We start from the raw sequence: 8,015 nt of genomic DNA, 5'->3' as shown, positions 1-8,015 counted from the left end.
TGAGCCAGCCGGTCCCGTGTTTACCTTCTAACGCTTGTGATTTTGCCTATTGCTTCTATATTTTGAACTTGAATTCGAATTTTGAACTTGAATTTGCCTTTATTTTCTATAAACATACATTTATGGGGCATTAAGGAAAAATAGTAGCCCCTCCCCTGTCGAGAATGGGGTGAGCGAAGCTTGTCGTGTGTTTCTTCGGTGTTCCTCCCTCCGACGAATGCACTGACGAGCACCACGTCGTGCTCGAACCACACCGGTCACAGGCAATGCACCTGGCTCCGAATTTCTGGTTGAGAAAATCTGATGGAGTGAGGGGCACATATATCAATCCAGATTTGTTGTAAGCATTTAAAAGCCTGGTAAGTTGTTTTTTTAGCATTTGTGAGCTGCAAGTAGTTCTGAAACGGCGCCTCTCCGGTTCTTTGTTTCTTGTGAAACGTGGGGGACGCGTTCTTCTAACATGATAATTTAGCAGGGATAAGTCCTTTTTCCTGTTCATATGATAAAACATCTGCAAAAGTTGACGCCTGTAAGTTTGTGCACTGTAATAGTTTTTAAATTGTCAAATAAATGCTCGGTGTGTGCATCGTACCTTACATTTGCGAGGACGCGTACTATCCTTTTCTGTAATAGAAAAAATGGTTTAAATTCGTATCAGTTGTAGTGCCCCATACGAGGGGACAATAATTGATATGAGAAGCAAATAATGCGTTATATAATAGTACTTTAACTGATGTAGGAAGAAGGCATCGGTTTCGGCTTATTATATCTGTTATCTGACTCAGTTTTGCGTTAGAAAGTTTACATGGTCATTCCATAGTAGCGATGAAGAAAATGCACGCCTAGATTTTGATGCTTTCTACAACTTCAATCTGTGCATTATTATACGCTATGCCAATAAGCGGAATACTACGCAGGGCGTGTGTCGAGCGAAGTTTGTAACCAAGCACATGTATAAGCTTCGAGATGCAATGGTTCAAGGTGCTTTGAGGAAGTTTATTTTTTCTTTGCTTTAATTTGTTAAGGCATTTGCGTGAGCAACAAGAAAATAACGATCGATATACGGGCTTCAACCAATGCTAGCTATCGGATCTATTACAAAAACGCCGGTAGAATCAGTTGCACAGCCACTTAGATAATCAAGCTGGTTACTGTAGAATCCCGGTGTATTCATCCATGTACATACTTTTCTTCAAACCCCCTATCGAGCACGACAAAGAGCCAAGCTCAGCATCGATAACCTACGCAGCTGTAATCAGTGAGCCTCCGACTATCCGCGCCACCTGTCGCCGGGAAACAGAAACATCGTACGCGGCGAACACAATCTGGACGCTGCGCCGGCCGTATTGTCATCACTTAACTTATTGACCCTTTTCGCGGAGCAGTTTGTTTTTAGAGAAACGAGATGGCGCTCACGGCGGCGCGCCATACGTCTCCTCAGCGACCGCTACCGCTTCTACCTTGCTTCTGTGCGATCAGCTGTCGGAAATGCAACTGAGTTTTCGCTAACACTGTGCTCCAATCATGCTAGATTGAATCATGTGGATTGAGGACGTGTGCAGTAGTTGTAGTAGCTGCAAAAATAGTGACTGGCATGACTGAATCTGTGTGGCCAAGTTCGCGGACCGCTGCTGCAACTGTCCGAACGTGTTATCAGCACTTCGAGATGTACGGCTTTCCTCGAGGATACAGAAATTTGCTCATCCGCCAGCCTTGTATCGCTAACCTTCAAAGAAAGGGCTTCATCCCCAGAACGTCGGCAAGCGTGAGTACCACTCGTTAAACAATGACAAAGGGAGTAGCGCCGCTTCCGTCATGACGCGCACCTTATCTATACACATATATATCCAAATGGCAGGAAAACTTACGCCCACTCTATCGCCAACCTATCAAGAATAATGGGCGCACAATTGAATATATGCGCACTGTATCCGCACAATAATGACGGACTACACCGATGGTGCACGAATGCTTGAAGCTGAATGTTTCGTGACGATCCACAGAGTAGCGAGTTACTAGCTGTAATATATATTTGCTACAAGATTTGCTACAAACAGTTACGTTTCAAGCCTTGTGCGCAGCAAGAACAAATCTATCGGAAACTGAGCACACCCGCGAGCGATTACGCAGAAAATAGGAACTTCACTGAGTCAGAAACTGACAAGCCACTGCTTCAAATACTTGCCAAATAAAAAGCAAAGAGCAAAACTCACTAATCCTGACTGAATTCATGAGCGGAATGTTTGGATATCTTGGAATACATATTTAGCCCCGCTTTTAGAACAAGCACCATATACGCTGCTTGCGCCGTTTGGACATAGCTTAATCGGCTCCGAACGCTCTTTTGCGTGTTCTCTGAAGATGTGATCAAAGCTTCGTGTCGTCCACCAAGTCTCCGTCTACGATATCTCCGAAAACAGAGGTTTTTCTAAGCCGCGCCGGCGTCATACACTTCCATTGTAACACGGAGGGCACGGAGGCAGTTGAGGCAAGAAATGGACGCGTCACCACGTGATCAAACATGGCGGCGCCCACGGGATCACCGTGAAGAGGGGTCAATACTTACACCGTGGTTGAGACTAAAAGTCAGCGAAGAGCCGCCGACCCCGAGTTGCGGGGGGCGATGTTGAGGCCAAAAGTCATCGTCGTCTAGCCCTCCTAGAAACCCGACAACGGTGGTGCACGCCTCGGCAATGCTAGTGCCAATTTCCCCGGCGCGACGGCCAGCTTTCAGCATGACTTTCCTCGACTAATCAGCAGGACTAACGTTCATGTTTATACGGGCCAGCTATTTCGGGAGTGGAGATTAATTGAGTGTACAGCTTGTTTTTACATTTACATTATTATGTGTATATACACATTTTTTTCTTCTGTGATGTGTGAAACATTGTTTAACTGATCTACGCTCAACTACTCACTTTTCACCTAGTGCTTCTCGTGCATTCTTGCAAATTGTGTATTTTTGTATGTCAAAAACACGCGACAGCTCCCTGCTGCCAGGTCTTGTGATCATAGGGGGCAGGGTGTTTCTTCAAGTTTTCTTCCCTGCCTCACCCAGTCTGTTGGAAATAAAGGTATATAGTGTAGAGGCGATGGTGGCGATGGTTTGCCGCTAGTACAGCAAGCCGTGTACAGTACAGCTTGATGAAGTGTATCATCAGCATCATCATCAGCCTATTCATGTCGACTGCAGGACGAAGGCCTCTCCCACGTGATCTCCACTTACCCCTGCCTCGCGCTAAATAATTAGTTATCCATCCTACGCATTACATGGCCTGCCCAGCTCCATTTCTTCCGCTTAATGTCAACTAGAATATCGGCTATCCCCGTTTGTTCTCTGATCCACACCGCTCTCTTCCTGTCTCTTACGTTAGGGCCCATCATTTTTCGTTCCATCGCTCTTGTGCGGTCCTTAACTTGTTGTCGAGTTCTTCTTTGCTAACCTCCAAGTTTCTGCCCCATATGTTAGCACCGGTACAATGCAATGAACTGTACGCTTTTCTTTTCAGTGACAGTGGTAAGCTCCAATTCATGATTTGGCATGCGTGCTGTATGCACTCCAACCCAATTTTATTATCCTGTAAATTTCTTTCTCGTGATCAGGGTCCCCTTTGAGTAATTGACCTAGAAAAACGTACTCCTTTACAGACTCTGGAGCCTGACTGGCGATCCTGAATTCTTGTTCCCTTGCCAGGCTATTGAACATTACTTATTGCGATAGCAATTATATGGACACTCAAAAGCAGATTTCTGCCGTCGGCGTCGCCGTCGCCGTGAGGTTCCGTATGACGTCAATGGAGATGAAATCGTCGCCGCGCGCCGACGCTGTATGTGCGAGTGAAAGGGCGCGAGGGACGCGCGCTTTCACGGGGAGTGAACGCACGGCGGAGAACAACGTGCGTTCTCCGCCGTGCTCCCTTAAGGGCTGCAGAATAGGCGTCTCTTCCTCCTCCTTTACAATCACCATATATGTAGAGCAAACGCGCTTTTATGACGCGCTAGAGGCCGTGGGGGAGGGGGGGAGGGGGAGGAAGGGAGGCGACGTCTAGCGGCGGCACCAAGTGCCTATTATATCAGAGGCTCCGGCAACAGTCACCAACGCCGCAAGCATTTGAGCGAACGCGGGGCAAACGCCGACGGCGTCGACAACAGTTGTGCGTGTTGCCGGTGCTGCTGCATGTCCAAGGGTATACACCTGATAAAGCTACTATCATTACTTCGCTCTACAAATTTGCTATCGCAATTGATGCTTCGCCTTTCAGGTGAAACTGCGACAATTTTGTCTTCAGCATATTAATCAGTTCGTTCAAGTTTATTTATTCTTCTTCTAGTACAGACTAGAAACGTCCTCCGGGGCTAAAAGCTGCTGTCAGCAGCTTGACTGGACCAGGAGGCGTTGCACATGGCAGAGCGATAACAGTAACATTTTTCGTATAAAACTAAAGTAAAAAAATTACTAAACAAAGACATAAACTAAACAAATTTACAACTCAGATGCATGCTTATGACATGATATGTAAGATTCACAACCGACATTTTTGTACAAATAAAACAAAAAAACATAAACATGGTCATGTTATATACATTGTTATACATGAATATATATGGTTACAGGTTAACAACATACATCTTCAACTGTTTACGAGAGAATTATAGCATGAACATGATTATTTCGAATTTTCGGCAAATTGGTTTAATAGATTGCAACTTATATTCGGTGCGAAAGCGCGGTACGAGCCAAGGTTCTGAGATGCACAGGTATGTCATGGTGTTGCAAGGTCGCTAGCGATGAAAGAAAATCTCTACATTCTTTTCCTGCAAAATAGAACATTGTCAAAGACGATATTCATAGTATCGATCTACCCATACGATTTTGATATGTTTGTGACAATGCTTTTGTTGTTGATCGGGGTTCGTATAGCAATGTTTCGAAGAAGCGCCTTTTGTAATGTAACTATTTTTTTATGTTAGTTTGCGTTGTGGTTGTCAATACTATCTTGTCCATACTTGTATTTTGTTGTCCATGCTTGTTGTCCATACTTTTATTTTAATAATCTTCAACCCCACTCTTACACTTTCTCGGTTAAGGTCCTCAATCATTTGCTGTAATTCGTCCCCATTGTTGCTGAATAGGACAATGTCATCTGCAAACTGGAGTTGCTGAGATATTTGCCATTGAGCCTTACCGCTTACCGTTGAGCCTTCCCAGTCTAGAGCTTGAATAATTATTCTAAGCATGCAGTCAATAGCATTGGAGAGATTGTGTCTCCTTGTCTGACCCCTTTCTTGGTATTCTTTCTACTTTTTCTCGTGCAGAACAAATTTGCTGTGCAATCCTTGTAGATATTTGCCAAGATATTCACGTATCCTCCTGTACTCCTTGATGACGCAATGCCTCAATGACTGCTGGTATCTCAACAGAATCAAATGCTTTTCCATAATCTATGAAAGCCATATAGAGAGGTTGATTGAACTCCGCAGATTTCTCTATTACCTGATTTATGACATGGATATGATCCATCGTAGAATATCCCTTCCTGAAGCCAGCCTGTCCTCTTGGTTGGCTGAAGTCAAGTGTTGCCCTCATTCTATTTATTTTATATATTACCGCAAATTTTATACAATACCGAAAGCAACCTAACGCACTTATAATTCTTCAATTCTTTAACGTTCCCTTCTTATGATGAGTATAATGTTGGCGTTCTTCCAGCTCTCTGGTACACATGAAGTTGTGAGGCATTGCGTATAAAGGGTCGCAAGCTTTTCAAGCATGATATCTCCTCCATCTTTTATTAAATCGACTGTTATTCCACCTTCTCCAGCAGATTTTCCCCCCTGGTCATGTCTTTCAAGGCCCTTCTAACTTCATCGCTAGTTATAGAAGGAGCCTCTGTATCCTTTCATCACTGCTTCAAATGAAAGTAGCTTGGCTGCTCTGGGTACTGTATAGGTCAGTATAGAATTCGTCCGCTGTTTTTAGTATGTCATCGAAATTGCTGATGATATTACCGTGCTTATCTTTCAGTGCATACATCATGCCTTGTCCTATGCCAAGTTTTTTTTTTTACTGATTTCATGCTGGGTCCATATTTACTGCTTCCTCAATCTTTTCCACGTTATAATTTCGGATATCCATTGCTTTCTTTTTAGTATTTATCAGTTTCGACAGTTCAGCGAATTCTATCTGATCTCTCGACTTTGACACTTTAATGTTTTGCCGTTTCTTTATTAGTTCCTTGTTACTTGGGAGAGCTTACCTATTGTTTCCTTGGTACCTTACCTCCCACTTCAATTGCTGCTTCTGAGATCAGCCTAGTTGCGGTTTCATTCATTACCTCTATGTTGTCTTCATTTTCCTGTTCTAAAGCTGCATATTTGTTTGCGAGAACTAGCCTGAATTGGTCTTTTTTACCCTTCCTGCGTCTAGGTTGGCCTGTTTCTTCTTGACTAATTTTATTCTTTCTTTCTCCAAATTGAGGAAAATCCTTGACCTTACTAACCTATGGTCACTTCACTTTACCTCCCTAACACATGAAGCGCATATACACGGTTAAATCCAGCGCAGTTCCTGAAGCAGTTATATTTGGTGCTTCTGTTGCCCATGAATGTGCATAATTTTTCTATCCTACTCTGTCATTTCGAGAGAACAATAGGCGCTCTATATTAGAAAAAAACACGCCTAACAAAGTAGGACTGGTGGTGTGTAAAGAGCTGTTAACTTGTATATAATGTTAAGAATAGTACGCTGAAAGAAGGGCTCATACATACACTTTATTCTGCACAAACTACACATTACATGGCACAACTGTTTAAAACATACATTCACAAAAATATAACAAAATAGCATATTCTGTAACTTGGCAACAAATTCAGGATGATCAAAGTTTTGCTAGTTTTTTCTTCCTCTTGATCTTGTTTCTTCAAGTTCATGGTTACGGCCTTACAGTGCTGCCTCATTCTTATTGTTAACAAATATAGTGCAGAATTTGTGCAATGACCTCTTCTTTGTGTTAAGCACATGCTTCACCATTTTCCAGTATGGAGACTGACCGTGCATTTTTGCAAAGTACTCCTCAGCGGCTCTCAACAGCTCAACGAGCTTCATGTTGGGGTGCGACAGTCTACATCAGCTCTTTGTGTTGGTCAGCGATGCTTCAGTGGAGCTGTTTTCCGGAATGGTAAAAGCAGATCAGCAACAATACAATAATACATGGCACACGTCGTCAGTAGCTACAAAACTCTATCTGCTCTCGGAATCGCCCGGCGCCACTTTTATAAACGTCCAGGTTGATGCGGGGCCTTGAAAAGCGACACACGCTCCGTACGAATCCGATACCCCGACTTGAAATTTGGTACAAACATTTTTTTGTCCATTTTGAAGCGCAGCAGCCTGAGTGCAGCTAACTGGCACTCGGCGTCACATGCCGCGGCGTGGTATACGTGGAGTTGAATCCCAGAAGAATACAATCAGCCCGAACAATGCACTCACAGGACTCACAGGCACAACACAACACTTTTCGAGATACGGACAAGCCTTCATACATGCAGCGTTGAAAAATTTGTACAATCTGTACACGTTATTCTTTTTTGCCGCTAACTAATGCGTAATCATAACTTTGCCAAAGGTGTATCTGTTTATTTTTTGTTTATTATTTTGGGGAATTTGTACAGTGCATAGAATTTAAACTGATTCGCATTCCTATTGAGACGTGTGTAGTTGTTCATTTAGTTGTTTTTTGTTGTCAAACTGTATTATTGTTTGTGTTGCTATCTTGCACTCCTGTAGTGACCCTTCATAGGCTGACAGTATTATTAATAAAATAAAATAATAAGTACACTTCAGCACGTATACGGCTGCACTCACCCCCGCGCGCGGCGAAAGCACGCCGCGCGGGCAGCGCTGGCCCCTGGGCTTCATGCTACAGCACCATCTGTATTCCTGCGGCGAAAACTACCGCTGACTCAACGTAATCTGCGACACAGTCTCTCTACGGGGAGTGGCGAATGTCAGCACC

The sequence above is a fragment of the Dermacentor silvarum genome, chromosome 11 (genome assembly GCF_013339745.2).
Source record: "Dermacentor silvarum isolate Dsil-2018 chromosome 11, BIME_Dsil_1.4, whole genome shotgun sequence".
Classification (NCBI taxonomy): Eukaryota; Metazoa; Arthropoda; class Arachnida; order Ixodida; family Ixodidae; genus Dermacentor; species Dermacentor silvarum.
The sequence above is the reverse complement of the archived record's forward strand: the minus strand, read 5'-3'. Positions refer to the sequence as shown.